The sequence below is a fragment of the Schistocerca piceifrons genome, chromosome 9 (genome assembly GCF_021461385.2).
Source record: "Schistocerca piceifrons isolate TAMUIC-IGC-003096 chromosome 9, iqSchPice1.1, whole genome shotgun sequence".
NCBI classification, from domain to species: Eukaryota; Metazoa; Arthropoda; class Insecta; order Orthoptera; family Acrididae; genus Schistocerca; species Schistocerca piceifrons.
The window spans coordinates 127,134,190-127,160,498 of record NC_060146.1 but is presented as its reverse complement, the minus strand read 5'-3'; positions in this window follow the sequence as shown (position 1 = coordinate 127,160,498).

Genomic DNA, 26,309 nt, shown 5'->3' with positions numbered 1-26,309 from the left:
TAAGGACATCACACAGCTCCATGCCCGAGACAGGATTCGTACCTGCGACTGCTGTGGAGGGGTTCGTAACCCAGATAACCCTGACGTCCTTCTGGAAGGACGACGTCACTCACTGTTGAAACTATTTATTTTTGCGAATAACGCATTGTTACAACGGACTGTGACGCATTGTTATATGAAGTAGGCAGAGTCAGTTGCGCACTGCGACAGTCAGTTTGACGGTGTCGTTCATAGTGAGTGAAAAACTGTGTCTTGAAAATAGGGCCGATTTTACCATGGACGAACTGAGTGATCTTGTCATCGATGGGTATGTATATTTTCTTTCATATTATGTCAATAATTCTGAAACTTGTCATATAATAGCTTAAAGAATTAACCTATATTATTTATGGGTTCATATTACGATTGAAAGTTTTCGTCAGTTTTAATTAAATAATGTTTTCAACCGTCCTTCCAGAAGGACGTCAGGGTAATATGTTGTCATTTTGTATTCACAGAAAACGATGTACACTGATGGAACTTTTGGACATGTTACCTAATCCTGGTGTGAATGTAACATTACATCCTCCTCTGAATTCAACTGATGACATAACAGATGAAGATTCGGGTTCTGAAGAAAATCCAAGTGTAGATAAATTACCAGCAAGTCAGCTCAATGCTACTGCGCTTTGTGATTTGGCCATTTCTACCAATGATAATGCTGTGAATGCAACAAGGAAACAATCCTTTACCTCTGATGTCGTTCCAGGACCCTCCAGCGGTACAAAAACAACCACAAACAAACCAGCAAGGCTATCGAAGAATAAAATTCTAAACCTCAAGAAATATAAATGGAAAAGTGGTGAAATAGTTAATCCAACACCTGTATGGGCCCTAATGTTCACAGTTGGCATGAAGTATGGGCGAACACCGCTTGAATCTTTCCAACAGTTTTTTGATAACGAAGTGCTTCTAACGATGGTCACTTACACAAATCAGTAAGCAACCAAGAGAAATAGACTAGATGATTGTTCAGAAGATGAGATGATGGTGTTTATTGCAATACTTCTGCTAAGTGGATATGTAACAGTGTCACGCAGAAAAATTTACTGGCAATCAGATAAAGACAGTCACAACGACCTCGTAACAAATGCCAGGTCCAGAGATCTATTTGACTTTATCTTTTCCAATTTGCTCGTATGCAACAATGACAACTTAGATAAATCAGACCGTTTTGGGAAAATCCGCCCATTACTGTGTATGCTGAATGATAGATTCAAACAATTTGCGTCTCACGTCCGGCATCATTCTGTCGATGGTCCCATACTTCGGAAGTCACGGGTGCAAACAATTCATAAAAGGGAAACCAATCCGATACGGATTTAAATTTTGGTGTGGAGGCACAAGTGGTGGATATATTATTTGGCTCGAACCCTACCAAGGAGCTGGCTCGTGTTGTAAGGATTATGAAACGAAAGGTATGGGGTACGGCGTGGTAATGACTTATGTTGATCAGTTACTTCCACATGTTCCATATCGAATATACTTTGATAACCTCTTTACCAGCGTTGAACTACTACGTGACCTAAAAGAGAGGGGCGTGGAAGCAACAGGAACAATAAGAGGAAACAGAGTTAAGAATTGTACTCTATCATCTGTAGATAAAATGACAAAAGAAAATAGAGGATCATATGACTCAGCATCCGGGATTTCCATTGTACGTTGGAATGACAACAATGTTGTTACTGTAGCCATCGACTTTGACAGAGTGCAACCACTACGCTCTGTAGTAAGATTTTTCAGGGAACAAAAGAAAAGGATTAGCGTGCCTCAACCTAACTTATTACACTCCTACAATACTCATACGGGAGGCATAGATCGAGCTGACCAAAAAAGTGGTATTTCCCAATCATTGCACATTTTATAGACATTGCAGAGCAAAATGCCTGGGATCTTTACAAGCACAACGAAGAACCCATAGATAATCTGACATTTCGTCGTCGACTTGTCACTGCAATTCTTGAAAGTCACAAAAGAGTCACTACCAGCAGAGGACGTCCTAGTAAGAGGAAAAAGCTAGATTCTAGATTTGATGGAAGAGAACATTATGTTGCTGAATTACAAACGGACGAGGTAACAAAAAAGAAGAAGCAGCTGAAATATGGAAGTTGCCACAAAAAACTACTACTAAGTGCGTAAAATGTGACGAACCACTTCATGTTTGTTGCTTTTTATCTTATCTTACTAGTGCATAAAATATGTGTATAGGTTATTTTCTTTGTTTTTTTGTATTTATTAGCTGTTTTAGCCCATAATTCAAATTTATTTATGTTTATTTCAAAGTATAAAAACCGAAACAAGTTAACTGTGCAATGTCATTTACTTTAAAAACATGTTCACTTATTGTCCTAACGTCCTTCTGGAAGGACGCCCATTTTTGGAAATACTAAATAAAAATAAATACTCCAAATTGTTTTTACTTTCTTCCCCACAACCTTGTGAATGAATATAGATAAGACATAAATCAATTTTGAAAAACAAATAATTCAGGACTATCTGGGGTAGTTAAATCCAGTACACTGGCAGAGAGACTGGCCATCAGGAACTTTACGCCCTCACCCGTCCTGTCCTCTCAGCTGCAAAAGCAAAGGGAAAATCGTCAACAGCATGCAGAGCACCGGGACGGTCACCCGTCCAAGTACTGGCCACACCAGGGGACGCTTAGCTTCGATGATAATGACGGAAACCGGTGTATCCAACTCGACGAGATGATCAAGGACTTCTTGAGACCAAGCGGCCTTACGTTCTGGCATGGCAGCCACTGCCTCAGCAGCGCACACTGTAGAGTTTTTGTGCAGCGACGATGACTGTTCTGGTTCGAGATCTTGACAAAAGAAGGCGCGTTTCGCCCCTCTCCGCCACGTGCAGCCCTGTGTGCGTACTCTCCGCTATTCGTCCCCCTGCGCCAACCCGTGCACGGATTCTGATTTACGATTCCGTTTGCCAGTAGGCCCTCCAGGCCATCATATGGAGAGATCCCCTCTCTGCATTTGCATTCCTCCACGGCGAGCCTCCAACCCTCTTCGCTTTTTACGCCCGGCGGATGTCTTCAATATTCATCAACATCAGCCCCCGGGTCACTTTCTTCCACGTATTATTTTTGTTTTCTGATTTAATGATGAGCAGTAAAGTACGACTACAGAGGAAGCACCTGTTTGCGATGTAGCAAGGACATCCAAAACATCGTAACGTTAACAGGTACACCCATTCACCATTTTCCTGACATTTGAAAACCAGACGATAATGTCAGTAAACGTTGTCAACTCTTCAATTGTCTGGCCCTGTTGTCCATAGTTGCTTCACAATTCTTGAGGGTATTTTCGTTCTGTCGTTGCAACTACAAAAAAAGCGTGTTTTTTTTAACCAGATGTGTTTCGCTTTATTGAGGTAAAACATCATTCAGCTGTGTGACTGCTCAAGTTACGTGCTATAAAAATCAAAATTGCAATTTAAGCACAGCTACTCAAAGGAGACAGGAAGCTAGGGATCTTTGCTGATGGACAAACTTGTGGTTGGTACATAATTTTAATGACCACTAAAGAACTAATTTCATTATTACGGAGTTACAAGATCAGACTAACAACATAAAATTTAATTCGAACTTTTGTCCTCTTAAGAGAGTATGCAACTTGCTTTAACCGTCTGGCATGAGTTAATATAACAAACAATATTTTAAATATAATAATACGGTCGAATTGCGAAAGGATCACAGACAGTCACCACCGTAAGCACACTATTAAGTTCATTGCTTACGTAACCAAAATTTACACAGCACTAATGATTCACCTTGAGTTATTTATAAAAAAGATCTCGTCCGTCCCGGACAGACCGGATATTTAACTAAAGGATGGGAGCACGGCTTATACACGGTGGTAGTCGGAACAAACGAGTAGAAAGCTACCGCCAAGCAATTTCGAAGATGACCAGGCTGCAAACCGGGGTAAAAAACACACCGAACACACACACACACGATCTCAGCCTGCCCGCCAAGGCGACAAACCCCATCTGCCCCACATACCAGACCATTTCTGCAACAGCAAATAATTCACGCGGCAGACAAATTCAACTCGCCATTCACCTTTTTCAAGATCATGCAAGGATTACTAACTATGCGCCTATCTGTAACATAACTGACAACCAAACTGAGACATTTACCGAATGAAAGAACAATTAAAATTACACTGACTTCAAAGCTCTGCCCTTCATATTAAAAGAAAGTCTAAAACCAAAACTGGGCGGAGAGCGCACTAATTAACATACTCCACCAAATTAACACTGCAAGGAACCTTTAAAACAAGCAGTAAACAACACTTGGAAGCCTTAGACTTCGTAAGTTCAATACAATACTCTCTTATTCAGAACCATCCTTCGCTAATCTCCGGCAGATACGAGGTGCATTCAAGTTCTAAGGCCTCCGATTTTTTTTCTAATTAACTACTCACCCGAAATCGATGAAACTGGGGTTACCTCTCGACGTAATCGCCCTGCAGACGTACACATTTTTCACAACGCTGACGCCATGATTCCATGGCAGCGGCGATGGCTTCTTTAGGAGTCTGTTCCGACCACTGGAAAATCGCTGAGGCAATAGCAGCACGGCTGGTGAATGTGCGGCCACGGAGAGTGTCTTTCATTGTTGGAAAAAGCCAAAAGTCACTAGGAGCCAGGTCAGGTGAGTAAGGAGCATGAGGAATCACTTTAAAGTTGTTATCACGAAGAAACTGTTGCGTAACGTTAGCTCGATGTGCGGGTGCGTTGTCTTGATGAAACAGCACACGCGCAGCCCTTCCCGGACGTTTTTGTTGCAGTGCAGGAAGGAATTTGTTCTTCAAAACATTTTCGTAGGATGCACCTGTTACCGTAATACCGTTTGGAACGCAATGGGTAAGGATTACGCCCTCGCTGTCCCAGAACATGGACACCATTATTTTTTCAGCACTGGCGGTTACCCGAAATTTTTTTGGTGGCGGTGATTCCGTGTGCTTCCATTGAGCTGACTGGCGCTTTGCTTCTGGATTGAAAAATGGCATCCACGTCTCATCCATTGTCACAACCGACGAAAAGAAAGTCCCATTCATGCTGTCGTTGCGCGTCAACATTGCTTGGCAACATGCCACACGGGCAGCCGTGTGGTCGTCTGTCAGCATTCGTGGCACCCACCTGGATGACACTTTTTGCATTTTCAGGTCGTCATGCAGGATTGTGTGCACAGAACCCACAGAAATGCCAACTCTGGAGGCGATCTGTCCAATAGTCATTCGGCGATCCCCCAAAACAATTCTCTCCACTTTCTCGATCATGTTATCAGATCGGCTTGTGCGAGCCCGAGGTTGTTTCGGTTTGTTGTCACACAATGTTCTGCCTTCATTAAACTGTCGCACTTTCGAGACATTCATAACTCCATCACCACATGTCTCCTTCAACTGTCGATGAATTTCAATTGGTTTCACACCACGCAAATTCAGAAAACGAATGATTGCATGCTGTTCAAGTAAGGAAAACGTCGCCATTTTAAGTATTTAAAACAGTTCTCATTCTCGCCGCTGGCGGTAAAATTCCATCTGCCGTGCGGTGCTGCCATCTCTGGGACGTATTGACAATGAACGCGGCCTCATTTTAGAACAATGCGCATGTTTCTATCTCTTTCCAGTCCGGAGAAAAAAAAAATCGGAGGCCTTAGAACTTGAATGCACCTCGTACAACGTGCCACCATATGTTTCACAAATCTTCACAGGTTAACAGCAGCATATGAATCATACGTAACTTAATGCTTCCAGTTACGCGGCGAGATGACGTCCAGCATGAGATGACGGACCCGACACCATTTCGCACGCAGAGGCATCAACTGATCAGCATCGTACACCCTGCGTGCGGCAAAACGGCCAAGGCGGCGGGGTCCAGGCACAGCGATAGAGACGAGGGCCTGCCTTCAAAACACGTTGTCTCGTTGAACGCCGACCGGCGAGAGCCCCCCGGCCACACGCCAAGCCGGAAAACCAAAGGCGGGACAGTCAGAGATACAAGACCAGACGAGAGTCGGTATCAGCGACGCAAGTGGGGCATAACTAGTGCCAGTCGCCACGGCTCAATCATTACTGGTTTGTAATTAAGTTATTTACATTTTGATTTGCTTTAAGATCGAAAAACAGTTCGTTAACAATATCATTTTTGAAGTTGTGGTCTACTGTTGGAGGTAAAAGAACAAGTGGCCACTACTGTATCAGGTGAACGTAAAAATTCTCTCTAAGTCCTGCCGTATCCAGCCACCTGTCTACTTGTGTCACGGATTTTTTTTTCTTTTTTATGTCAACAGCTTTTTGACTGAAGTGGTCCGCCACGAATACCTCTCCTGTGCCGACCTCTTCATCTCAGAGTAGCACTTACTTAAACATGTTCAGTTATTTGTTGGATTTATTTCAGTGTCTGTGCCCGCCTACAATTCCGTCTATTGCTGATTCTTGTTGTTAAAAGTTATTCACTGTGGTCAACGAAAGTCGTGCCGTCCTGTCTCTTCTTCTTCTCCTTCTTCTTCTTCTTCTTCTTCTTCTTCTCCTCCGTGATTTCCATAGGTTCTGCCCCTCGTCGATTTTCTCTAGAACTTCATCTCTTTTTACTGGTTCACTAACATTTTTAGCATCCTTATTTAACACCTCATCACTGAAATGGGAGGCACTACAATTACTATCGACGTGATCAGCAAATTCTTCACACGTTAAAGATTACATCGAATAGTAATGTCCGCACTTACAGAATTAAGCACACGCTTCTTTGTCTCCCCCATCACCGGATAAACATCTGGACAAACTAAAAAAACTTGTATTTATAGTCAGTTCTCTGTTGCTGGTTAAGAAATACTTTACCTAAATTCCTTTGGATGTAGGTTGCTCCGCTAGGAAAGAGAATCCTTAGTCTTACTGCAGCTGGTCTTCCTATATGTGTATATTGCAATAACAATCTGCAGAATTTTTGAGTCATCGTCGTTTATTCATGAAAACTACAATTTTTCCATCACCACCAGCCTAGTGCATTCAACTGCCGTTCCAACTTCCCTCCCAAAACATATCTCCCCCAAAGAACAAAGAACTGACAAAACATTAACATCTTTGGAAATGGAAGATTAATGAATTAACAATTGAAATTAATACAAATAAATATGTCACAGCAGAAAATGGATAATTAAGATCTGCACACAATATAAGAGTTACTTAAATAACAATTAAAATAAATAATGCGTAATTAAGATCTGCACATAATTTGCATAAAACCGAAAGTATATACTAATAACAAACAATTGACGAAACATAAACATCTTTGGAAATGGAAGATTAATGAATTAACAATTAAAATTAATATAAATAAATATGTCACACCCGAAAATGGATAATTAAGATCGACACACATTATAAAAGTTATTTGAATAACAATTAAAATTAATAATGCGTAATTAAGATGTGGACGTAATTTGCATAAAACCGAAAGTATATACTAAGATCTGCACATAGTAATGGGAAGGATAGAAATGGGAAAGTAGTACCATTTCATCACGAACACTTTGGTTATCTTCCTTTCCGATTTCGTCACAGTCTACGAGTCAATTCAATGTAATAGTCTGTTTTAGACGTACCAAATTAAGGCCCCTATTTGATACTAGTTGACTTCTTTCATTATTTACATTTTTATTTTTTTTCTTTATTCTTTTTTAGCGAGGAATGCCCTAGCAGAATTTCTTCTTATGCTTGATGGTCTCCAGTTTACCACTGATTCCATTTCCACTGTTGTTCACTCATCTTTCTTCGGCTTTCTCTCAAGGCCAAGGCGTATTGTGTGCGTATTAGAGTGTTAATTCCATTTAGCTGGTCGTTTAATTCTTCTTCACTTCCACTAACGACAGAAATGCCACCGGCATATCCGTTCACTTATATATACCCTCATCGTGAATTCTAAACATATTTGTTAACCTGTCTTTTATATTCGCCATTGCTTCTTCGCTGTCAGTGTAACAAGCAGGGGCGAGAGACTGTCTCCCTACATAACACCCATTTTGATCCCAGTACCTCTCTCTTGGTCTTTCATTCCTGTAGTCCAGCGCGGTGCTCGTGCGTATTATACACTGAAGCGCCTACGAAACTGGTACAGTCACGCTTATTCAAATACAGAGATATGTAAACAGGCACAATACGACGATGCGGTCAACAACGCCTGTTTAAGACAAGCGTCTGGTGCAGTTGTCAGATCGGTTACTGCTGCTACAATGGCAGGTTACCAAGATTTCAGAGAGTTTGAACGCGGTATTATAGTCGCAGTTGGTTCAAATGGCTCTGAGCGCTATGGGACTTAACTTCTGAGGTCATCAGTCCCCTAGAACTTAGAACTACTTAAACCTAAGTAACCTAAGGACATCACACACATCCATGCCCGGGGCAGGACTCGAAGCTGCGGACCGTAGCAGCAGCGCGGTTCCGGACTGAAGCGCCTGGAACTGCTCTACCACAGCGGCCGGCTGTTATAGTCGGCGTACGAGCGATGGTACATAGCATCTACGTGGTGGCGAGGATGTGGGGATTTCCCCGTACGTCCATTTCAAAAGTGTGCCCTGAATACCAGGAATCCGGTAAAACATCAAATCTCCGACATAGCTGCGGCCGAAAAAGATCCTACAAGGCGGGACAAACGACGACTGAAGAGAATTGTTCAGCGTCGTACAAGTGAAACCCTTCCGCAAATTGCTGCAGATTTCAATGGTGGGCCATCAACTAGTGTCAGCGTGCGAACCATTCAACGAAAAATGATAGATATGGGCTTTCAGAGCCAAAGGCTTATTCTAGTACCCTTGATGAGTGCACGACACGTAGTTTTACGCCTCCCCTGGACCCGTCAACACAAACATTGGACTACTGATAACTGGAAACATGTTGCCTGATCGGACGAGTCTCGTTTCAAATTGTATCCAGTGGATTGACAGGCACAGATAAAACCTTCCCGTCTCCTCTACATCTCTCTTTTTTTTGTTTTTTGTTTTGTTACGCAACTTTCCCTTCTACAATAACCTATGAAACCTTTGCTTAGGATTTCTGTCTCTTGCTTAATAATAACAAATGAAATCTTCCCTTTGAAATTTATTATCTTTCTCAGTAGTCACATACAAATTTAATTGCTGCTTATTAAAAGTGTTTTTCGTTACTGGATCGCCATCTGACTGCTACATAGAACTGCGACATGAATGTACTTACTCTGGTTTACTATACTCTATTAACTGCTGGTGGGCTGTCATAATAAGTGGGTGTATTTATTCCAAAGCTGACGTTATTCTTTTATAGCAAAGCTGACGTTATTCTTTAATTAATTTGACTGAAGTTACGTAATTCATAGTTACACTTTTTCTTGACAACAATAAAATTTTTGCAAAGCTTTACGTTGATGGTTTTTGGGATGGATTATAATCAGTAATGCAACATTGCTGGCGAAAATTAATTATATTCTGAAAACGTTTCTTCAAATATTCACTGCTGGTAATGAAATGATTTTACAAACGTTCAAATGGGACTTACTTTTTACAATAATCTTACAACTAGCATTGCGCAAACATACCTTCAGTAGTCTTGAGTTTCGCAAAGAAAATAATTCAATAATATTAGTTCCTCTTATGATAATAGTTAGCTGATGTCTCTGTACATCCGTTTTAATCTCTTGTAAATCATAGCTGGTGGCTGGCAGGCACACCGCTCCTCTCAACCTCTCGCATCAGACCTGCTACCGACTCGCTTCACATCTCGCTTACTACTGACTTCCTACGAACGCTAAAGTGCGGTCTCTCCTGCCAACAATGCTTTCTACTGCAGACACTCCCTGCTATCATTACAAAATGTATCGATGCGCGGTCTCTCCCGCTCTTTTCTTAAAATGTATCCAGACGCGGTCTCTCCCGCCCTTCTTAAAATTATATCAATTTGCGGTCTCTCTTGCCAACAATACTTTGGTGCAGACATTCCGTGCTACCACAATTATTTCCAACATGACAAATATTAATTATTCCTTCTTAGTCCTATTAATAAAATATAAACATCTTTCATAAATTGTGGTTTGACGATAGACAATAGAAATATACACGTCTTACACAGGAAGGAATCAATCTCATGAATCTATGGACCCTACATGTCAGGAGGGCACTGTTGAAGATGATGGAGGTTCTGTAATGCTGCGGGGCGTGTGAAGTTGGAGTAATATGGGACCCCTGATACGTCCAGACAGCATTCTGACAAATACGTAATCATCCTGTCTGATCACCTGGATCCATTCATGTCCATTGTGCATTCGTCAGACTTGGGCAATTCCAACAGGACAATGCGACACTCCACACGTCTAGAATTGATAAAGAGTGGTTCTGGGAACACTCTTTTGAGTTTAAACACATCCGCTGGCCAGACATGAACATTATTGAGCAATATATCTATGAAGATAGTAACTGTTCTCGAAAGAATAGATACCATTGATGACCGTGTAGCTTCTCTAGAATAAATGATAATTAACTGAAACTCTCAGCTGCCGACAGGTGTTGCTGATATATCTCGACGGGGACAGCTGAAAACGTGTGCCCCCACCGGGACTCGAATCCGGGATCTCCTGCTTACATGACAGACGCTCCATTCATCTGAGCCACCGAGGACACAGATGAATAGCGCGACTGCAGGGACTTATCCCTTGCACGCTACCCGTGAGACTCACATTCTCAACTGTCCACAATCTACATACGTAATGTGCCATGTAAGCAGGAGATCCCGGGTTCGAGTCCCGGTCGGGGCACACATTTTCAGCTGTCCCCATCGAGGTATATCAACAACACCTGTCGGTAGCTGAGGGTTTCAATTAATTATTTATTATTGAGAAAGTCCGAGACGCATTGCAACGCGCTGTTCAGAAGGGATTTCCCCCTCGTACTCTTACAGATTTATGGAAATCCCTGCAGGATTAATGGTGTCAGATCCCTCCAGCACTACTTCAGACACTAGTCGAGTTCATGCCACGTCGTATTGCGGCGGCAGTTATACGTGCTCGCGGTAGCCCTTCTCGATATTAGGCAAGTGTATCAGAGTCTTTGGATCTTCAGTGTATGTCGTCCCTGTAGCGTATACCTGTGTTCCTGAGGATTTCATACTGCTTGCCAGACTGTACTCTCTAGTTCACTTTGTTCGCGCCCACAAATTATACGCAAGGGTACTGCTTCTGTTAATAAACCAATTAAGGAGAGAGAGCGATGCAGCAGTTGCCTGGAGGCTCCGCTCCATTCCATTTGGCCTGAATAACGAAGTCAGTTTGCCGCTCATTTCCGCCGGCGCCTGGTAACTCAGTAACTCCGGAGCCGAGACCGCGGCGGCTGCGGTCGTGCCGCCGTGTCCAAGTTCGTTATTGGCGGAGAACGCGACGCGCAAGTGAGGGACCTCGGCGAGGCGGCGGGTCGGCCAAGTTGCAGACTGCCGTAACTGGCGCTGTCTGCGGGCCGTGCTGCCCAGCTGGTAATTGTGTCTGCTGCCGAGAGTCCTCCGTGGCGGCCGAACAGGCACGACAGCTGTAGACAAAATTTTACATCACGACCTTTCTATCTCGTGATCCAGTTCTTATTAAGAAAAGTCTAATGTTGCCTCAAGCTACGTTCAAGATGCCTGTAAAAACCTCACGAAAATTCGTCTAGTATTATGCTCAAGAGGAACTGAGTGCACATAAACAGTTTCAATCCAAAGATACAATTCACCACTGAGAAAGAGAGTAATGGACAACTAAATTTTTTGGATGTATTGGTTATTAAACGGGCAGATGGGACATTAGGGCACAAGGTATATAGGAAAGACATACACACCGATCGTTACCTACATAAGGATTCGAATCATCATCCTAGGCAGAAGAGAGGAGTCATAAAAACTTTAGTGGACAGGGCTAGTAACATCTGTGAGACAATTTATTTGCAAGATGAATTAAGCCAGTTGCGAACGGCTTTCAAGAGAAATGGGTGCACTGACAACGAAATAGATAGAGCACTCCACCACAGAAGAAAAGTGTCCGAAAATACACGACAGCAACAACCGTCGGCTGGAAAAGTTTTTCTTCCATTTATTCATAAGATCACGGACCGTATTGGGAAAGTTTTGGCCAAGTTTCAGGTGGAGACAATCTTTCGACCTACCAAGAAAACTGGTGAAAGTTTAAGAACGGTGAAAGATGCACGACACCCCTTAGCTACCCCAGGTGTGTATAATAAAATTCCGTGTAGCTGTGGCATGGTCTATATTGGTAGAACTAAAAGGAGTGTTAATACCCGCATAACGGGACACAAAAGGAACTGTAGATTGGGACAAATTGACAAATCAGCTGTAGCTGAACACATTTTCAAAGACGGTGATCACGAAATAAAATTTAGTGAGACAAACGTGATAGCTTGGACCTCACATTATTATACCCGCATGTATAGAGAAGCTATAGAGATTTACAAGCACGAAAATAATTTTAATAAAAAAGAAGAAGGATTAAAACTAGACAAGATATGGCGGTCGACTTTGTACAAACGAAGTGACAACCGAGAGAGATGGCATTAGCCAGAGATAGTTTTAAAGTCGAAAGCACGTGATGAGGGTGGTGCCATCTAAGCGCTCTATATAAGCGGGACCTCCAGCGCCTAGCAACCAGTCGCCGACTCACCTCACAAGTTGTTCCCTGCAGTAGGCAACGAAACGTCGGGAAGGAGAAGAAGTTTTACGTATGGACCACGGCTATTCAGCCCGGAAGTTTTAATTAATGAAATTGTCTAGTAGTTTTGGACATTAGCACGTTCAAATACACAAAAAGACAGTCACTATGGTTTAAGATAAAAATTTAAACCACGGTATCTTTTTTCTCTGCGAACCTACTGTGATGAAATGCAGTCTACATGTTGGCTCATAGTACGGTCAAGTTACGTGTGAAAACACCATCAAAATTCGTCTAGTAGTTTCGGATATTAGAGCGTTCAATCAGACAATCACGACGATTTTACAGTTTAATTATTAGTAAAGTCAATGTGACCATCGCCTATGTTCGGGATGATTGTGTATTAACTCTTTATTAGCTCTTCATTCACATGAAGTGTTGACTGCTATAGACAAAGGATTTCAGATCGATTTCGTATTTCTGGATTTCCGGAAGGCTTTTGACACTGCACCACACAAGCGGCTCGTAGTGCAATTGCGTGCTTATGGAATATCGTCTCAGTTATGTAACTGGATTTGTGATTTCCTGTGAGAGAGGTCACAGTTCCTAGTAACTGACGGAAAGTCAACGAGTAAAACAGAAGTGATTTCTGGCGTTCCCCGCGGTAGTGTTATTGGCCCTTTGCTGTTCCTTATCTATATAAACGATTTGGGATGCAATCTGAGCAGCCGTCTTCGGTTGTTTGCAGATGACGCTGTCGTTTGCCGACTAATAAAATCATCAGAAGATCAAAACAAACTGCAAAACGATTTAGAAAAGATATCTGAATGGTGCGAAAAGTGGCAGTTGACCCTAAATAACGAAAAGTGTGAGGTCATCCACATGAGTGCTAAAAGGAACTCTTTAAACTTCGGTTACACGATAAATCAGTCTAATCTAAAAGCCGTAAATTCAACAAAATACCTAGGTACTACAAACAACTTAAATTGGAAGGAACACATAGAAAATGTTGTGAGGAAGGCTAACCAAAGACAGCTCTTTATTGGCAGGACACTTAGAAAATGTAACAGACCTAGTAAGGAGACTGCCTACACTACTCTTGTCCGTCCTCTTTTAGAATACGCACGGTATGGGATTCTTACCGGATACGACTGGCGGAGTACATCGAAAAAGTTCAAAGAAAGTCAGCACGTTTTGTATTATCGTGAAATATGGGAGAGAGTGTCACAGAAATGATACAGGATTTGGGCTGGACATCATTAAAAGGAAGGCGTTTTTCGTTGCGACGGAATCTTCACACGAAATTCCAATCAGAAACTTTCTCCTCCGAATGCAAAAATATTTTGTTCACACCGATCTACTCAGGGAGGAACGATCACCATGATAAAATAAGGGAAATCAGAGATATAGGTGTTCATTCTTTCCGCGCGCTGTACGAGATTGGAATAATAGAGTTGTGAAGGTGGTTCGATGAACCCTCTGCCATGCACTTAAATGTGATTTGCAGAGTATCCATGCAGATGTAGATGTAGAACCGTTCACAGACGGCAGGTGACAGCCTAGGAGCGAAGGCGAGACGGCGAAAGCAGTCCAGTCGTTGTCGTAATGCGGAAATGAAGTGAGTTATGTGACGTCTTTAAGGTCATGATCTTTGGTTATCGGACAAAGGGTGGGAGCATGTCCAAAACTGGTAAGTTAGTAAAGTACCTGCGTGCTGCGGTGGTTAAAGTATACAGTGCATGACAAAATGGCGCTGTCCAAAATCGGGGCTGAGATAACTGCGGTGCACCACGGGCGTTGATGAAAGGGCTAGAAGGGCTTCGGAGATGTGTATCGCAAATAAACGTGCGACTGGCTGTCCTAAAGAGAAGGGCCTCCTCAGTGACTGTTGAGCAAACATTGTTGCATCTGGTCCTCCGCAGTAGGCGCTTGGTTCATGAATCCATGCTGACTGCTTATAACACTACCACTTCTTCTCCTGTTATACCATAACTTCAAAGGCTAGAGACAGTATGTATAATGAAACTATGCTGTTAAACCAATTATGGCATTTAGAAGCAGTGCAATGTTACCCTCTGTTGTTTTGACCATGATGTGCCTAAAGGAGGTTGCATATCGGACGTGAAAGTCAGAATTACGTAATTGTACAACAAGTAACAGATAATATTTTACTTATTTAAACTGTTCAAATGATAAAGGAAAACGGTCGCCAGCCTAATTAGGCTTAAGAATGTGTAACATTCCAGTTAAAAAAAAAAAAGATTTAAGTAACTTCAATCGACAGACACAGCCTATACATCCCCACACGAGAGTGCAATGAACCCAGTCACAAACATAACGTTAAAGAGAATGCTGACAGTTAGAACAGAGCAATCTAGTTGCATAAGCACAACATATAATGACACACTCTTTTGCATTCAGGGCTTAGTCAAACGTAATAGTTTCAGTAAATTTACTATTAAAGTTTACTGTAGAATTATAAAATTGGGCATGAAGTTAGTCCCTCTTTCCAAATACTTTTCTGCCTCACATGAAAATTAAATAGAGTTCACTAGCAAACAATTTCTCACAGTTCTCTGAAGATAAGAAGTTACTATTTTTATAGGTAAAGCCCTTTCTGTTAATAATGTTCTATGAGTGAGCACAGAATATAGATCCTGTTAAACTATCGATATATTCTTTAACATACATAGTGACCAAGAATTTAGCAATTTGAGTATAAAACTTTCAACAGTGATAGTTTTTAACTCTGGCTGCACTGGGACACAAACTGACATAATTATAAGACAATGACTCACCTTTTTTCATTTTTCAACAGGCTGCACTATGGTTCTTTACTACGCAAAACACTGTGAGACACAGTTTTAAAAACACTTACTTTTTAAACTGACAGCAAATTGTTTTAATATCTGCTTTTACTATTTCATTACTTTAAAATCAATTGTTAACTTTATGCTTTTTGAAAGCCCACAAACATTGAAATAAGCAGTTTCAATTGCAAAATTATCTTCAGCAAGCAACATTTACTATCTCACACGATTTTGTCACATTAACTTTGAATTTAATTACTTTCTTCTTACTATATTTAAGTGGCATTATCTAGTTAACAACTGGGCTTTAATATTTTCACAACATGGACACTCGGTAAGTATATTTAGTATGGAAAGGATCCTAAGTGGTAATGTGACTGGGGATGATTCAAGGTAAGATTTCAAAGTATAGTTCTTGGTTTACCTTATTACTGGAAACAAATAAAACATCCACATAAACTGCTCCTTCACTTTACATTTCTACAACTTCATATTTCCGTTGCAGTGATTGCGCAGTGTGGAGCGAGTACTTCCTGGCTGCTGGATCAGCAGTTGATAATGAAACAGCTTTGTCATTTCTTGGTGGCGGTGACAGATACGATTTCCAAAACAGAGCTAACTTATTAATCCATCCACACGAGGCTTTGGCACATTGGAAAACGTCACAAAAAGCCTCTCGCGGCGCCAGCACAATCCACTGTTGCTGCATGAGCTGTTGGTGGGTAAGGAGCTTGTGTCCGACTAACTCGTTGTCCCACCTCTTCCTTCATGCCAACCACATGTTGCGCGCCCTACATGATTCCGTTCCCGAGGGGAACCACAACACCTTTTATACGTATAAAGAACTAAGAACCCTAAGTGAGGATCAGCAAATACCAAGTAGCAAACACATTTTGAACAAAACAGATCAATTACACATTGGATTTCAACAAAAAATTATTCACGCAAATTATATACACTCCTGGAAATTGAAATAAGAACACCGTGAATTCATTGTCCCAGGAAGGGGAAACTTTATTGACACATTCCTGGGGTCAGATACATCACATGATCACACTGACAGAACCACAGGCACATAGACACAGGCAACAGAGCACGCACAATGTCGGCACTAGTACAGTGTATATCCATCTTTCGCAGCAATGCAGGCTGCTATTCTCCCATGGAGACGATCGTAGAGATGTTGGATGTAGTCCTGTGGAACGGCTTGCCATGCCATTTCCACCTGGCGCCTCAGTTGGACCAGCGTTCGTGCTGGACGTGGAGACCGCGTGAGACGACGTTTCATCCAGTCCCAAACATGCTCAATGGGGGACAGATCTGGAGATCTTGCTGGCCAAGGTAGTTGACTTACACCTTCTAGAGCACGTTGGGTGGCACGGGATACATGCGGACGTGCATTGTACTGTTGGAACAGCAAGTTCCCTTGCCGGTCTAGGAATGGTAGAACGATGGGTTCGATGACGGTTTGGATGTACCGTGCACTATTCAGTGTCCCCTCGACGATCACCAGTGGTGTACGGCCAGTGTAGGAGATCGCTCCCCACACCATGATGCCGGGTGTTGGCCCTGTGTGCCTCGGTCGTATGCAGTCCTGATTGTGGCGCTCACCTGCACGGCGCCAAACACGCATACGACCATCATTGGCACCAAGGCAGAAGTGACTCTCATCGCTGAAGACGACACGTCTCCATTCGTCCCTCCATTCACGCCTGTCGCGACACCACTGGAGGCGGGCTGCACGATGCTGGGGCGTGAGCGGAAGACGGCCTAACGGTGTGCGGGACCGTAGCCCAGCTTCATGGAGACGGTTGCGAATGGTCCTCGCCGATACCCCAGGAGCAACAGTGTCCCTAATTTGCTGGGAAGTGGCGGTGCGGTCCCCTACGGCACTGCGTAGGATCCTACGGTCTTGGCGTGCATCCGTGCGTCGCTGCGGTCCGGTCCCAGGTCGACGGGCACGAGCACCTTCCGCCGACCACTGGCGACAACATCAATGTACTGTGGAGACCTCACGCCCCACGTGTTGAGCAATTCGGCGGTACGTCCACCCTGCCTCCCGCATGCCCACTATACGCCCTCGCTCAAAGTCCGTCAACTGCACATACGGTTCACGTCCACGCTGTCGCGGCATGCTACCAGTGTTAAAGACTGCAATGGAGCTCCGTATGCCACGGCAAACTGGCTGACACTGACGGCGGCGGTGCACAAATGCTGTGTAGCTAGCGCCATTCGACGGCCAACACTGCGGTTCCTGGTGTGTCCGCTGTGCCGTGCGTGTGATCATTGCTTGTACAGCCCTCTCGCAGTGTCCGGAGCAAGTATGGTGGGTCTGACACACCGGTGTCAATGTGTTCTTTTTTTCATTTCCAGGAGTGTACATTAAGTTTTGTCTCCCTCCATTTGAGGCGAAGACCTTAACTGATAGAGACACTACATTACATAGGATCAAACCATGACAACAAAGATTTCAACAGAGAAAAGAGTATACACTTTTATACATTAATGAATTAATTATACAATAATTACAAAAGTATTGTATAATTATAACAATTAATCATACAATAATTACAAAAGCCCCCCACCCATGAACCATGCACCTTGTCGTTGATGGGGAGGCTTGCGTGCCTCAGCGATACAGATAGCCGTACCGTAGGTGCAACCACAGCGGAGGGGTATTTGTTGAGAGGCCAGACTAACGTGTGGTTCCTGAAGAGGGGTAGCGGCCTTTTCAGTAGTTGCAGGAGCAACAGTCTGGATGATTGCCTTGTTGTGCTAGTACTGCGAACGGCTGAAAGGAAGCCGTAATTTTTCCCGAGGGCATGCAGCTTTACTGTATGGTTAAATGATGATGGCGTGCTCTTGGGTAAAATATTCCGGGGGTAAAATAGTCCCCAATTCGGATCTCCGGGGGGGACTACTCAGGAGGACGTTGTTATCAGGAGAGAGAAAACTGGCGTTTACGGATCGGAGCGTGGAATGTCAGATCCCTTAATCGGACACGTAGGTTAGAAAATTTAGAAAGGGAAATGGATAGGTTAAAGTTAGATATAATGGGAATTAGTGAAGTTCGGTGGCAGGAGGAACAAGAATTCTGGTCAGGTGAATACATTAATAATGAATAGGAAAGTAGGAATGCGGGTAAGCTACTACAAACAGCATAGTGAACGCATTATTGTGTCCAAGATAGATACGAAGCCCACACCTACCACAGTAGCACAAGTTTATATACCAACTAACTCCACAGATGACGAAGATATTTATGAAATGTATGATGAGATAAAAGAAATTATTCGGATAGTGAAGGGAGGTGAAAATTAAATAGTCATGGGTGACTGGAATTCGATAGTAGGAAAAGGGAGAGAAGGAAACGTTGTAGGTGAATATGGACTGGGGGGAAGAAATGAACGAGGAAGCCGCCTGGTAGAATTTTGCACAGAGCATAACTTAATCATAGGTAACACTTGGTTCAATAATCACGAAAGAAGGTTGTATACATGGAAGAACCCTGGAGATACTAGAAGATATGAGATAGATTATATAATGGTAAGACAGAGATTTAGGAACCAGGTTTTAAATTGTAAGATATTTCCCGGGGTGGATGTGGACTCTGACCACAGTCTATTGGTTATGAACTGTAGATTAAAACTGAAGAAACTGCAAAAAGGTGGGAAGTTGAGGAGATGGGACCTGGATAAACAGAAAGAACCAGAGGTTGTAAAGAGCTTCAGGGAGAGCATTATGGAACGATTGACAAGAATGGGGGAAAGAAATACAGTAGAAGAAGAATGGGTAGCTTTGAGAGACGAAATAGTGAAGGTAGCAGAGGATAAAGTAGGTAAAAAGACGAGGGCTCTTACAAATCTTTGGGTAACAGATGAGATATTGAATTTAACTGATGAAAGTAGAAAACATAAAAATGCAGTATATGAAGCAGGCAAAAAGGAATACAAACGTCTAAAAAATGAGATCGACAGGAAGTGCAAAATGGCTAAGCAGGGATAGCTAGAGGACAAATGTAAGGATGTAGAAGTACATATCACTAGGGGTGAGATAGATACTGCCTTCAGGAAAATTAAAGAGACCTTTGGAGAAAAGTGCTCCACTTGTATGAGTATCAAGAGCTCAGATGGAAACCCAGTTCTAAGCAAAGAATGGTGAGAAGAAAGGTGGAAGGAGTATATATATGGTCTATACAAGGGCGAAGTTCTTGAGGACAATATTATAGAAACGGAAGAGAATGTAGATGAAGATGAAATAGGAGATATGATACTGCGTGAAGAGTTTGACAGAGCACTGAAAGAACTAAGTCGAAACAAGGCCCCGGGGGTAGACAACATTCCATTAGAACTACTGAGAGCCTTGGGAGAGCCAGACGTAACAAAACTCTACCATCTAGTGAGCAAGATGTATGAGACAGGCGAAATACCCTCAGACCTCGAGAAGAATATAATAATTCCAATCCCAAAGAAAGCAGGTATTGACAGATGTGAAAATTACCGAACAATCAGTTTAATAAGACATGGCTGCAAAATACTAACACGAATTCTTTACAGACGAATGGAAAAACTTGTAGAAGCCGACCTCGGGGAAGATCAGTTTGGATTCCGTACAAATGTTGGAACACGTGAGGCAATAATGACCCTACGACTTATCTTAGGAAATAGATTAAGGAATGGCAAACCTACGTTTTTAGCATTTGTAGACTTCGAGAAAGCTTTTGACAATGTTGACTGAAATACTCTCTTCCAAAATCTGAAGGTGGCAGGAGTAAAATACAGTGAGCGAAAGGCTGTTTACAATTTGTACAGACTCCAGATGGCAGTTATAAGAGGCGAGGGGCATGAAAGGGAAGCAGTGGTTGGGAAGGGAGTGCGACAGGGTTGTAGCCTGACCCCGATGTTATTCAATCTGTATATTGAGCAAGCAGTAAAGGAAACAAAAGAAAAATTCGGAGTTGGAATTAAAAGTCATGGAGAAGAAATAAAAACTTTGAGGTTCGCCGATGACATTGTAAATCTGTCAGAGACATCAAAGGACCTGGAAGAGCAGTTGAACGGAATGGACCGTGTCTTGAAAGGAGGATATAAGATGAACATCAACTAAAGTAAAACGAGAATATTGGAATGTAGTCGAATTAAATCGGGTGATGCGGCGAGAATTAGATTAGGAAATGAGACGCTTAAAGTAGTAAATGAGTTTTGCTATTTGGAGAGAAAAATAACTGATGATGGTCGAAGTAGAGGGGATATAAAATGTAGACTGGCAATGGCAAGGAAAGCGTTTCTGAAGAAGAGAAATTTGTTAAGATCGAGTATAGATTTAAGTGTCAGGAAGTCGTTTCTGAAAGTATTTGTATGGATTGTAGCCATGTGTGGAAGTGAAACATGGACGATAAATAGTTTGGACTAGAGGAGAATAGAAGCTTTCGAAATGTGGTGCTACAGAAGAATGCTGAAGATTAGATGGGTAGATCACATAACTAATGAGGAGGTACTGAATAGGATTGGGGAGGAGTTTGTGGCACAACTCGACTAGAAGAAGGGATCGGTTGGCAGGGCATATTCTGAGGCATGAATTTAGTATTGGAGGGCAGCGTGAAGGGAGACCAAGAGATGAATACACTAAACAGATTCAGAAGGATGTGGGTTGCAGTAGGTACTGGGAGATGAGGAACCTTGCACAGGATGGAGTAGGATGGCGAGCTGCATCAAACCAGTCTCTAGACTGAAGACCACAACAACAACAATTACAAAAGCTCAACGATGGGGTGTTGAACAAAACAGAAAGCAGAATAAATCGGCAGAGTATTAGAGCTATGGTGTTACATGCTGTTCATCGGCGAGGCAGGCTGGAATCTGCACGCCAGTACTTGAACTGGACGTCCTCTGAGTGGCGACCTGTGGCCTTTTCAGATGAATCACGTTCTGTCATCCATTGGACAGATGTCCGTTGGCGTCTGAAAGCAAGCACCCTGCAATAATCATAGAAAGGGACCACGCCGGAGAAGGCAGCGTTGTGGTCTGGAGAATGTTTTTGTGGTATTCCCTGGGTGATGTCGTCATTCTCGAAGGCACACTGGATCAACGCAAGTATAGTTTGTAGAGCATGAGGGTGAATTTACCGTACCCCCCTGGTCACCATACTCCTCGGATTTAAACCCAATCAAGAATCTGCTCGTAGTGACAAGGATCCTAAACAGTGCAACGGGCCATTGCACTGGAGTCGGCGTGACTCCATATCCTTGTCGGTATCCTGGAAGTTAACGACCTCAGAGCTGCACGCCTGCCTCGGTCTGCGCTGCAAAAGCTGGTTATTCGGCCTTTCGATAGGCGGTCACATAAATGTGACTGGACTGTGTAGATATCTTAACGACATGATACGTTTTTAATAATTACTTTGTTTGCGAAATATGATGTGGCTCTATCATCTGTCATAAATTCGTGAGTGCTGTATCGGGCGACGCACATCACTACGCCAACATCGGACTGGAGACACGCTGAACGCTGCAGTGGTTCGTTACCTGACGTAATCGCGTGTATTCTGGATCGAAATAAATCTGCTCGTTCAGCGAACAGAGGTAAGTGTCGCACCAAATTCTTCTAGTGGTTGAAGGGATTACGACTGCCTTCAGCTGTAGAGAACACTGTGCTGTCCTCTTTTTGGATGTGAAGCGAGCATTTGACGGCGTTTGGCACTGTGGCCTACGGTACAAACTTTTCGCCTTTGGATTTAGTGGCCACTACTTGCAGCTGATGGAAAGTTATCTCCAGGTGAGGACGTTTGTAGTCCAAGCGGACGAGGCCGTCTCTACCATCTGACGCATAGAGGCAGGTGTCCCACAAGGATCCGTCCTTGAGTGGGTCCTCATTCTACACCTCGGACCTACCCAGAATGCTTCAAGTTACTCGAGCAGTTTATGCGGACGACACCATTCTACTTACGGTATATCTATGGCCACTGGTTGTACACCGACGCTTGCATAGTGTTCAGACCTAGAGGATTGGTCTGCCAAGTGGAGGATAGGCTTCAGTGTTTCTTTACTCTTTGCCAGTAATACGGCAACTGTAGCTCTCTGGCGAGCCTATACAATGGACCGATGACACACAGTATCTTAACGTCACCCTTGACCCTACGCTCACTTGGCAAAAGCACTTGCGCGATGTTAAACGGAAGATGCAGCAACGATTTGGCGCACTACCCATTCCGGTCTCTGAGAGTGGACTGCCAAGGAGTTAGTGACTGAGTAAAGAGCTGAATAACCAACAAAAAGATAACGTTCTACGAGTTGCGGCGTCAATGGTTCAAATGGCTCTAAGCACTATGGGACTTAACCTCTGAGGTCATCAGTCCCCTAGAAATTAGAACTACTTAAACCTAACTAACCTAGGGACATCACACACATCCATGTCCGAGGCAGGATTCGTAACTGCGACTGGAGCAGCAGCGTGGTACCAGACTGAAGCGCCTAGAACCGCTCGGCCACGGCGGCCACACGCGCCATTCGAGAATGGAACGGCAAAAGGGAGTATCAGAGAGTGGTACGAGAAGTGCAATCCGCCTCCGAGGTGGGTTGCAGATTGTGTATATAGATGTAGATGTATGTTTATTTTCAGATTGAAAATAAAATTTCTGTTTTGTATAGTTACCGAATACCGGAGATATGGCAGTGTGCTATGGAAATTTGAAAACCGGCCGGCCAGGGTGATCGAGCGGTTCTAGGCGCTACAGTCTGGAACCGCGCGACCGCTACGGTCGCAGGTTCGAATCCTACCTCGGGCATGGATGTGTGTGATGATCTTAGTTAGGTTTAAGTAGTTCTAAGTTCTAGGGGACTGATGACCTCAGAAGTTAAGTCCCATAGTGTTCAGAGCCATTTTTATTTAGAAAACCGAAGTACCACACGGTATTTCATTGTCGTTCCGTCTCTTGCTTAAATTTCCTTAGAAATAGTTAAACTCTTACAATGTTACTCTAAATACGAGACCTTAAGAAAACTATTAATGTCGTTTTGCGCACTGTAGTTTGCAACATTTAGCGGGATCAGTGAAACTGCCTCGCCGGCCTCCCTCTTAAATCCTCAACACCAGCGTATTCCAATCCGAGTGCGTTGCTCGTCCATTTTTACCCTTCCTTTGCTTCTAACAGGATCCGGACGACACCCGGATGCTACGAAGCATTGTCAGATTTCTTCTACGACCAGACTACACACGCTCCTTGCGCTCAAAATAATTATGTTTCATTCACTCTCTAGTTTCGCATCATTAACATTGTCGGACTAGGATGATCTATTTCTCCTCCAGAAAACTGATTGAACTACGGTTGTCTGTGACCTAGTTCCTACACAATATGCTGGACACGTAACTGAGTACATTCAACAGACCATACCAGAAAGAAAACTCGGTCGGAATTAGGTAAAAAATGAAGTAATCGCACGACAAAGTAAAAACTTCCAGAATAATCTTTTCTATCACTCGTCTATCTGCAAAACTATGTAGGCTTCATGTGGTTACGTAGGCTTTCCCGGCGGGATAAGTCTTGAAAGTCTCTTCGGTTTTGCTGCCGGATCCTAAAATCAACTTGACTCGATATTTCGGCGATCCAACTGGTCGCCATCCGGAGGTGTACGAAGAGGAACATAGATCTGTGGCCTTTCTTCCTTATGTTGGAGGCTTATCGTTTAAGATTGGACGAACTTTAAGGAATTTTAACATTAAGAGTCTGTTCCGTCCACCTTCTAAGATTAGGGCTCTGCTCAGCTCTGTGAAGGATGATTTGGGGCTTAGGAAACCCGGGGTGTACAAAATTCCGTGTCGATGTGGGAAAACTTACGTTGGCCGTTCTATTCGCACAGTGCATGACAGGTGTGTGGAACATCGCCGTCATACGAGGCTACAACAGCCGGAAAAATCGGCGGTAGCAGAACACTGCCTAAATGAGGGACACAAAATGAAATTTGAGGAAACTGTTGTGATTGCCAACATTTCCGGCTTTTGGAACAGTGTCTATAAAGAGGCGATTGAAATTAGGTTGGCTGATAATTTAATCAACAGAGACAATGGATTTCCTCTTAGCAAAACGTGGAATCCTATATTATCTCGCATCAAAACTGAACGTTCTTCGGTGCGGCCTTGATTGCGATATATCGTTGCCAGCAGTGTTTCACTAAGGGCGGCGCCACCTCCCTGTTTTGGAAGGCAGAAACCGTGATGGGCGGCGCATGCGCCGTGTACTGAACGGTGGCCTATATAGGACGTCGATCTGCAACCTGGCATCAGTTCTCAGCGGAAGCAGCATTTTCCTGAAGACCAGTTGGACCGCCGAAATATCGAGTCAAGTTGATTTTAGGATCCGGCAGCAAACGCGAAGAGACTTTCAATATGTAGGCTTCGCTTCAAGAGGGTGGGGGGCAGGAGACAAAGTCTTCAACAGTTATTATAGCTTGAAGTCCCACTCCTCTTATCTCAGTCTGGCTAATTTCAGGAACTACTATAAGGATTTTGACACGGTTTTCACGAATAGATCGAATAATTCACTGATAAAGGTTTGTGCACACTGATGAGCAACTGCTTAATCTCTCATTTGTCCGTCTTTGGAACAAAATACACCACTGATTCTGCTTATCAGGAATCCGACACATTGATGGTAGGTTTGTGGAGGTCATATGACATTACGTATCTACGCAGAGGTCATGTAATTCGCGTAAATAAGGGGCCGCTGATTTGCGTAAGCGGTGATGGCGCTCGATGGCGACTCAGACGGATTCCACAGGACTTACAGTAGGCGAATTTCGCCGCCAGGGCGTCAACGTGAGCTCAGTATCATGCTCCTCAAACCACTGGAGAACGGCTCTGGCTCCATGACACGAGCAACTATACCGCAAACGATGATTGCCGTCGGGGAAGACATCAGGCATGAAGGAGGGTAGGTGGTTAGCAACTGTGGGTGGTGGTGAGTGGGTGGTTTTGGGGGAGGAGACCAGACAGCGAGGTCATCGGTCTCATCGGATCAGGGAAGGAAGGCAACCGTGCCCTTTGAAAGGAACCATCCTGGAATTTTCCTGGAGCGATTTAGGGAAATCAGGAAAACTTAAATCAGGATGGCCGGTGGCGGGATTGAACCGTCGTCCTCCAGAATGCGAGTGCAGTGTGCTAACCACTCGCTCGGTGGTTAGCATCTGTCAGCATGTCTTCGACTACTACCACAAGTCCCGTGGAAGTGCAGGAGAATTTCACCCCTAGCACACTACTGTACCCAACAGCCTGCGTTCTTGGGGCGCTACAAGTTTTGAGCCACTGTTCGCCACGAAGATGGCGTCTGTGTGTAGCAAAACGATCATTCATCCGAAGAGCCGACGCGTTTCCATTGATCGACAGTCGAATCACGATGGTCCCGTGTCCACTGCAATCGTAACTGACGATGCCGTTGGATCAACATGCGAACACTTAGGGGTGGTCTGCTGCGGAGCGCCAAGTTGAACAATGTACAATGAACGGTGTGCTCAGAAACACTTGAGCGTGCTTCAGCACTGTGCTCATTCGGCAGATCACCATCTAGCCTACTTTACGGAATAGACAAGCCTCCGAACCCCACTTTCTGTGAAGAGTCGTGGACGTCCAACCATCTAGCGCCTAGTGGTAGTTTCACTGTCCTCTCTCTTCCAGTAGATGCTGACGTCAGTAGCACGTGACCATTCGACCGGATTCGTCGTTTTCAAAACTCGTTCACCTTTGCATAATAATAATCTGCCGTTTGTCAAAGTCGCTTACGTAAATGGTTTTCCCC